Source organism: Hibiscus syriacus, unplaced genomic scaffold, assembly GCF_006381635.1.
Source record: "Hibiscus syriacus cultivar Baekdansim isolate YM2019G1 unplaced genomic scaffold, ASM638163v2 tig00111210_pilon, whole genome shotgun sequence".
Taxonomy (NCBI): domain Eukaryota; kingdom Viridiplantae; phylum Streptophyta; class Magnoliopsida; order Malvales; family Malvaceae; genus Hibiscus; species Hibiscus syriacus.
Genome location: NW_024063021.1, coordinates 2,939,361 through 2,949,265, shown reverse-complemented (window position 1 = coordinate 2,949,265; position 9,905 = coordinate 2,939,361). Strand labels below are relative to the sequence as shown.

Genomic DNA, 9,905 nt, shown 5'->3' with positions numbered 1-9,905 from the left:
GAATTTGAAGGCCATTGGAAAAGAGTATATTCATAAAGCCATCCGTATTTGGCCGGCTACAGGGGAAATTCATTTTGACATTTATTTTTTAATATATGAGTAGTTATTTTTTGGAAATTTTAAATTTTATTTATTTTAGATAATTTTACAGTTTTTTTATTGATAATTTATTTTGGTTTCACCTAAAAGTTTTAAGTTAATCTCTACTTAAAATTTTGAAAATTCGTTCTTTTAACATAAAATCTTCGTCTATTTGTGAATCATTGGCATATAAACACCTGTAATAACAATATTGCGGTCAGCAGGCTTAAGACGTGTTACTAATAATGGCAAGAACGAGGTCCAAAACCCATGAATAAACAAACTAAGTATTTGAGATACTTGACAGATGCAAGCTGACAATTGGGATGAAGTCTGAATAAGAAAACGCGATGAAGTTAACGTTCTTGAATTCTGAAGAGCAAGATGTGAAACAGAGAAAAATGGAAGAGAGTTAAGAGCAAAGGGATCAGTTCGGACATCTATAATTTCGGGAAATATAATCGTAAACTTCAAATCATAACGCTTTCTGGTATTCAACCCCATTCATACATCGATGAGTTTCATCAGATGCATACTGAATGCTTTTTCATGGTTACTATTTTTGTTGCTGGTTGCCTGAAGAATACAAGACGTACATAATCCATATGGATCATTCTCAGAAACCTACTTTCTTGACACATGAATCGTGGCATTGGTCGATGCTGCACTCGGTGTCGGAAACCGCGGATAAACAAGACCAGTTGTTGTATTCATACAAGAATATTATTCATGGATTCAGTCCCAGGCTAACACCATCACAGGTATCCGAAATCAAGAAGCCTCCGCTCATGTTGCCATACATGAGGAGTCCTTTGGCATGCTGCTGACGACGCACTCTCCGAAGTTTCTTGGGTTAAGACATTCTTCTGGTTTATGGCCTGCTTCGTCGTACGGTGAAGGTATAATCATAGGTTTTATTGATTCGGGTGTTTGACCGGAGAATGCGAGTTTCAATGACCAAGGGATGCCACCGATCCCTCAAAGATGGAAGAAGAACTGTGAGAATAGTACAGCTAGCCCTTTTCCTTGCAACAGAAAGCTTATTGGTGCTCGTACATTTATTAAGGCAATCCAAGTGAACAACTCAGACCAAACAGACGATTCGCCGAGAGATCACATTGGACATGGACGCACACATTGTCTACAGCTGGGGGTAATGATGTGATTCCGGCTATGCACCTTACATTATTTTCTGCAATCTCCCTGAGACCGTTTGATTGAGGCAAGTTGTTTACATTCGAGAAACTTCAAGAAGATTATTTGAGCTTAATCTGGGAATTTAAGCCAAGTTTATATTTTTGAAAGCCTTCTTTAATCCAAAAGAAGAACCTCCACCATCATATTCAAGGTTGGGATGTGAAGAAGGAACAACCAAGTTTAAGGGAAGATTTTATCTTTTACTTGCATGAATTTGCATGACATTAAGTTGCATAAATAAATAATCATGCTATTTCATTTAAGCATGAGTTCATTTAAGCATGCATTGCATTTAAAGCATCTATTTAATTTAATAAAGTTAGTTCATTAATTAAACTAGTTCATTAATTAAACTAGTTAATAAATCAAACTAGTTCATTTATTAAACTAACTCTTAATTGTTTCATGCATGTTTTGAATTTAATATTGAATAAATTTCACCTTTGTGTTTTGGTGCAAGAGGGAAGCTGAACAGTCTCAACAGATTCAATAATATCAGTCATAATGTATTCTAATTCTGGATACGATACAGTATTTGATTACAGAAACCAAATGGACAGTATTCCTCTATCTCTTAGCTTTCCAACGCCTTTTGAATCACCTCAATCCGAAATCGGGAGCTTGAGATATGATCGATTTATTGAAGACAATGCAGGCTGGAATTTAGATACGGGAATTTCATGCATGGATGATTTGGATGAGTTTTAGCCAAGGAAGAGTCCTTTCATCTTCTAAGAAGAGACAAACAATTGATGGTCATCTTAATTCACCAATGCAAGGCATTCAAGGTTGATGTTATCATCCATTGAAGTCCATTTATGTTCAAGCAAGGGGACATGCAAATAACCATCATTCAAAATTTAGTATTCAAGGCCTTTATCATCTTTTGAAGGCTGATCATATTCTTCAAGGGAACAAACAATGAAGGCTGATATTATTTCATTTAACCACCAAATTAAGTGATAAAACAAGCAAGGAATTTGAAGAGACAAGTTGATTTGGACATGTAGGATGTCCACATTCATCATATGACTTCATTTAACCTCTTTTATTACATTTGCAAGCAAAGCAAGGTAGATCAAGAGTCACCCATCCTTCTTGGACGAAATTAAGGCCATATTCAGCTTCCAATTATCTAGATTCATCCCCAAAATGATCTAGAATATTATCACCTTTTGAGTCTTTTCATAAGAAGACAAATCATTCTAGTGCATTTTATTGCTAAATTGATGAGAATGTTATCATCTTTTGAGTCTTTTCATATGCTTCTTAGAAATACTATAAATAGGCACCTTTGGGATCATTTGTAGACACAATTTGATTTATGAAAATACTTTGAAAGATTGCTTTCATTTTAGTTCTTGGATTAGAACTCTATCGGTTTCTTGTCGGTCTTGAAGTCTTCATCCATTTCATTTGTTATAGCGTTGGTTCCTAGCTCTACTATAGCTAGTGGGTCACGTTCCACCCTCTATCACTTCGATTCCATCTTTATTATATTGTTGATTCCTAACTCATATATAGTTAGAGGGTCACAATCCATCCTTTGAATTACTATCATTCTCCACGCCAACCACAAACATCCTTCACCATTTTTGGTTACATCCATTCAACCACTATCACCACCACACTTCTTTCATTTACAATCCACTTCAACTTCATTCTATCATTTCCATTACTTTCATACACATATTTATATATACATATTTTCCTTTTTATAACGTTGTTTGTGCATTTTCAGTCTTCAATCAAAGCACTGTGAAGTTCTTACTAAAATCACGATCGGGCAACATCGTATATGACTCGGAACACATATCGGAATCATATCAGGTAACCTTGTAGCCGGTGCAAGTCAATTCGGATATGCAAGTGGCATAGCCAGAGGAATGGCACCTCGTGCACGTCTTGCCATGTACAAGGTCTAAAACAGACAATGTTGCTGAGAGTGATGTTCTTGCTGCCATGGACCAAGCAATTGCAGATGGAATCGATATCATGTCGCTGTCCCTAGGTTTCGAGCAAAGTCCATATTTCAGATACATCATAGCGATAGGTTCTCTATCAGCCTATGAGAAAGGTATTGTTGTTTTCTGTGCTGCTGGTAATGATTGTGCATATAATTCTACACAGAATGCAGCGCCATGGATTACAACCGTTGGTGCCGGTACACTCGATCGAAGTTCAATTGGAACAGTTACTCTAGGAAATGGACTGACTTTTGAAGGCAGATCATCATTTCCAGAAAGTGTCCTAATAACAAATACATCTTTCTACCAGGTATAGGTGACCCGAAGGAAAAAACATGCCAGTTAGAATCATTAAACAAGAATGAAACCATTGGAAAGGTAGTCTTCTGCGATTATGCTGGAATTACCATAATTGCTAAGCAAATATCCAAGCTTTACCGAATTGGTGCACTTGTGGCTATAATCGTGGCAGACAAAATCCCCTTTGGTACTTTAAATGACCTTGCACTTGCCTTCCTGGTTCTACCTCTTTCTTCTGGAGGTTCGGTTCAAGAGTATGTTAAAGTTGAGCCTAAACCGGAAGTGATGTCCATGAGATTTGTGCTCACTAGTTTAGGTACTAAACCTGTACCAGAAGTGGCTTATTTCTCTTCAAGAGGACCAAATCCTATAAGCCCTGGTATTTTAAAACCGGATGTCAGCGCTCCCGATGCTGATGTGCTCGCTGCAGTTCCACCATTTCCGAAAATAAGAATCGGCGACTATACTTTGGTGACAGATTACACTTTCAATTCGGGCACATCAATGTCAACCTCACATGTGGCTGGTGTGGCAGCTTTGCTGAAAGCAGCGGACCCTAATTGGAGTACAGCAGCCATCCGATCGGCTTTGATGACCACTGCCTACACCATAAACAATGGAGCCACTTTGACAAATCAATTATACGTTGGCCCTGCAACACCTCTAGATTACGGTGTTGGTCATATCAACCCCAACAAAGCATTGGATCCCGGGCTCATTTACGACATGGATACACAAGATTACATCAATTTCCTGTGCGGCCTAGGCTATAACGACACGGAGATGAGTGCTGTTCTTTAGACGAAATCAATGGAACTGCACCAGAAACGAGACTGACCTGAACAACCCATCATTTGTCGCTGTGTTCAAAGAACCCAACTCTCCAAGAGTACAGAACTTTTCCAGGGTGGTTACTAACGTCGGAGATGATCAATCAGTTTTCCAGGCTGTGGTGGGAAACTCCACATGGTAGAGTCATTGTTGAACCGAGCACAATGACATTCACAAAGAAATATCAAACGCAAAGTTTCGTTGTTTAGAGATTGACAAAAATGCTCCTCCGGAGCAGACTTATGGCTATCTCAAATGGACTGATCAACGCAATCGGACTGTCTCAAGTCCTATAGTGGCCCTGATTTCCTGACCTTTGATCACCGTTCATTGTTGGATTTCGTATGTTTTAATTGTCATCGTGTTAAACAAATTGATACTAATTATTGATAATATAAATAATTTTAAAACTTTAATCAGCCTAGTAATGGTTATGGAGAAATTTCTACGAAAAGTTATGCTCAGAGAAAAGGACATGATAATGTAAAGATAATCAATAATCCATGTCACCAATGGGCTGATGATTCATACATAAAACTACTTTAAATGAAAAATGTTGAAACTAAGCTTTTCTGTTCCCAGTGCTTCAGAAATTTGTCATCCACCCATAAAGATAGCCTCTTTTTGACAGAACTGGAAGAAAACCGTTGTCTGCATATGACATCTAGTTTCAATGAGTTGCAGAAGCCAAGCCACAAGCATTCGATGTCGGGTCTTTTCTCTGACCTGAGGAAGAACTAATTGCCTGAAAACAACCAGTCGTCTCATTTAGTCAGACCTGTTGTCTTACAAATGGGGCACAAGTTTTTGTGCATCAGCCATTGTTTAATGCAATCAGCATGGAAGTCATGCCCACATTCCAGTGTGCCGATATCTTCTCCATCATTATATTCTTCCTGCGAGACCGTAAACAATTATTTTCGGGGTTCGTAAAATCAGTTAAGAAAAATGCAGATGAAAAAATGCAGATGAAAAAATCCATTACCTGACACACACAACACGGTTCGGCCTCTAACTGAGCTCCTGATGCACTAGAGTGCTTTCGTCGTTTCAGACGGTTTAATATGGTTTCTTCACTCAACCCTGTGCTTACGTTACCAATGCGTTCTTCCAGAGCCAATAACTCCTATTACCCATAAAGCAATTCATATTTGAGAATTTTCAAACACAGAAGATAAAAGGATTCAAAAAATATAGATACTACCTCATATGACATGTTATCAACATCGAGCCGCATATCCCTATGCCAATCATGAATATCAGCTACCCCTAAAAGTACTGATTGATCAAGGATCATAACATCCTGCAGACAAGCAGAATCAGAAGAGAAAATGTCGCTTGGGGAAGAAGGTACAAAATGCTGATCATGCTTCCGTTTTTCAGTTGGTGAAGATAGAACTGCATCGAATTACACCATAATTAGTAAAATCCTTACCTCAAACCGCAAGTTCTCCCCTCCACGCATGATATCCAAGACATTGCGAATCTGCCCCATAAACTAAATGTCAGATCGAATAAAGTGAGTGAATTTTGGATAACAATGCCCAAAGCCATGCCTTTCAGACAAATGCAATTAAGGGAAAACAGAAACATTTTAGCATTGTTCTATCAAACAAGGGGTTTCCTTTATTTATACCAGGCATGTGATATCCAGTGACAATTAGATCGACAGAAAATCAAGTAGTTCTATTAAGGGAACCGGGATTGTACTTTTTTATTGTTTGAGTTTGAAGGGGAAACAGAAAATATCACAACCAGAAAGGACGGAGTTCAAAGGCAAACCTCAGATGCAACAAGCCTGCTTCTTCCTTCGGTGGCAAAAGCTAAAGTTCGCAATGAGGGGGGAATTCCGACCAAACCATCATCTTGTCTCTCCAACCGTGGAAATGACCTAGGATATGAATGATGGTGTGCCTGATTACCTACTCGAGAGGAAAGCATTATCTCTTCTGGAGAAGCAGTAGGTCCTGAAGGGAGTGAGGAATGATTGCTTTGGCCTCCAGATTCAGTGCCAAGGGAAAACATTAACGATCGCCGAACATGTTCTGACAACCTTTGTGGGTATTGCAAAGAGGAGTTGGGATGAGGAACCCGAGTAGATGAGGACGTTGCATTGACACCAGAATTTGAACCAGCACGGGAAGCAGAGCAACATTTCCGGGAGCATTTATACTTCCAGTGCTTAAACCAGGATTTCTAACCAAAGTTCTTAGTTCTGGTGTAGGAACCAACATTCGATGATCTAATAGGTTTCTTGCACTTCTTGATTGATGTCTTGCTCGTGGTACAACATCTCTATCAGCAGATAAGTTAGAATTTGATGAACTCCAAGTTCTTGAGCCAGAACCTCCATTTTGAAGCAAAGTTGGGACATTAATTACAACATTCGGGTTTTCAGAACTTGCATTACGTACCACTCGTGCGGAAGTTAAGTCCAGAGAATGATCAGTTGGAAGAAGTCCTGATGACTGCGGTGCAGACAAAACAATAGACTGTCGGACTGAATCGCCTGTAGAAAATGGCGGACAAGCAATAGGTTCTTGTATACCAGAAGGATTTATTCTAAGCCGGAAATTCCTGTGTGAGATCTCTGCAGTTGGCGGTAAAACATTTCGTTCAGTAATGCTGTCAGATGCTGATCCTCTGATGTCTAATCCAAGTCTAGGGTGCGCCTGTCTTGAGAGAGGAGATATATTCACATTGCTTCCAGCAGTATAGTTAGCAGAAACACCATGCCACTCACCACTTTCGACTCTATTATAGTAGCCAGAACTTCCACTCGAAGAGGACTGCCCAACATTTCCTTCCAGAGCCTTTCTTTTGCATGATGCACGACGACCCTCGTAAGAGCAGCCAGGTCTGCTATCACTATCATCCACAACATACCCAGAACTTCCAGGAGAAAGTAGAAACGCTTCAGGACCAGTACCTAGAGAACACTGCTCATTTTCGGATCCACTAGGCTTATACATGCTAGAACGTTCTTTAACTTGACAGTTATTATCACCGTGACCAACTAATCCAGCATTTAACCTTTGATTCTGAGGAACAGCATCAGAATTGAAACTTTGCGTAAATAGAGAGCTTTCTTCATACCTCCGCCCTTCTAAACGCGGACCAACATTTGAAGAAGCACTCATAGACAATGACCATCCATGATCTGTTTTCCGCTCATTATACCCGACCTCATTTTGCATTCCGCTAGAGGTAGGCTCTGCCAAGCTCCATCTCCCCAGCTGCCCTTCTCGACCAATAGGAATCACATATCCAATGTTCATGTCATTAGATGCCATAAAACAATTGGGCAATCTGTTTTCCATAGGATCTTGAATATTATTCCAGCAAAATTGCTGTTCGATAGGAGCATTATTTGATGTAGAGCTATGATCAAAGAGGGTTTCAGGCAAGGAACCAAGAGTACCCCTTTGCCCTTGCATTATGACTCGTATGAATTTCAGTACAACTATACTGAACCCTGAAGAATATTCCAATACAAATTGTAACCAACCAATTGCCACAACAAAGCAAAAGAGAAGAAGTGGCATTTAAATGATTCTAGACAAAAACTAGCATATAAAAATAAATGGAAACAAAAGAAAATCAGCTGCATCTAAAATCTAATATGCAATAGTAATAATAAGATAACAACACTGCAAAAGCAAGACAGCAACCAGAATTAATAAGCAAATGCAGTGATTAATAGGAACCAGTAGTATGGAGACAATGTAACTATATCAACAAAGACACTAATTCACTCAGTTAAAGCATATCATCAACAAAGAGCATCGCCTAGCCTATCTTCACTTCCGCAAGCTACTAGCAAAAGGGATTGGGCGGCCTGAAAATTTCAAATTCTCATGCAATTTAGGTAATTTCTTTGTATTTTCTATTGATAATCTGTTTGCCCTCTCTTGAATTTTATAAATTCGTCCCCAACATAAAATCTTGCTCCTATCCTTTACTAGCAGCTAGGTCGAGTAATCAATCATAACGTGAACCAATCTAACATTCTAGTCCACACACTAAATTCAGACATCTCTATGCATCACAAAAGTATAAACATCATCTAAAAATTCGGTCAGCAAGCAAAACATTCGAGGGGAACCAAAACCAAACAACAATGAGCATCCACTAACAGCAAATATCCAACTGTGGACCAAATGAATGCAGACATCAAATAAGGTCAACGTTCCTCGCTGCGCCATACAGAACAAAAGGCAAAAACAAACTGAATACACGCAAAGGAGCCTTTATCATGTGAAAACAGCAAAGAGTTGCGGAGTCTAAACACAGAGAACATGCAGATTTAGAAAATGAAAAGAAAAAACCATAAAAATCAAAACTTCAAAAAGGAAAACAATAATACCCCATCAAACCAAAGAACCAAAATTTCAAGAAACGAAAAAAAAAACAGAGGTATCTTCTATTTCACCTGACCATCAACCGATCAAACAAATATAAACATGAAAAACGCACCCAGAAGGCTCACCAAACGTATAAAAATGAAAGACCTTGATCGATCTGAAAGAATCTTAACAAGAAAAAACCGGAAGAAAAAAGCTGTCTTGAGCTATTCTCCTCTCCTTCATCAAGAAAAGAAAAAGACAGAGATAGAAGAAAAAGAAAACCCAACAATATGAACAAAAGAGAAGACCTTTGAAAGATTAAATGGAATAAGAAATGAAACACTTCTATACAAGAAACAAAGATAGAGATTAAAAAGGACAATAATACGCAATTTACCGAAAAACCCACAAAGATAAGAGCAATAATAAGAGACTAGGCAAAGGTCATAAAGAGCAGCTTCCTAACAAAGTATTGAATAACAAAAAGCAATAAAGACGAATACAGTACATAATACCAGCAACAAGAAGTGGCTGCAAAGGTGTCCGGATCGTGGGGCCGCTCACCAAATGGTTTTCACGTCTAAATCTTGCTTTTCATTGTTAGATTTTGCCCATTTTTCATCATCTCATATTCAAATGCAAATATAAAAAAATAAATTTGTAAAAAAAAACAACCTTTTCCATTCACAGTCCTCTAAAACTAAATGTATAAATAAAATAATGGGTATATAAGTAAGACCCGTCTCCTAATGCGGTTCGTAGGCAAAGCCCCACAAAACAAAACAAAACACTAAACCCTTGTGTTTTGTATTGTTTTGTTTCCACTTTCCATCACTTTGGCGCCAAGTACTTCCACTTACACCTGCCCTTCCCTTTAGGCTTTCTTTTACCCCCCAACCACATGCATCTCTCTTTCTCACCGCTTGCTTTACCCCTCAGCAACCTCTCTTTATTTGTGACCAAGAAAAAAACCCTAACAAAATCTTATATATATAATACCATTACAAATTGAAGAGGAGATTATGTAAATATGATTTGAACCCCGGTTTGTTCTACATGACTACATGCAAACAAAATGATAAATATCATGTCTATAGATCTATCTTAAAATTGTACATGTATATCTATCTATACATGTTCAACACGTATAGTTTTGAATGAATGGCATATGTCATGTGTTTAT

The 9,905-nt window shown here is 38.4% G+C and overlaps 2 pseudogenes; one reads left to right on the top strand and one right to left on the bottom strand.

Moving 5' to 3' along the window:
* Positions 1–620: 620 nt before the first annotated feature.
* On the top strand, positions 621–4,689 carry LOC120155972 (annotated as a pseudogene).
* A 166-nt stretch (positions 4,690–4,855) lies between these two features.
* On the bottom strand, positions 4,856–9,036 carry LOC120155947 (annotated as a pseudogene).
* Positions 9,037–9,905: the final 869 nt, after the last annotated feature.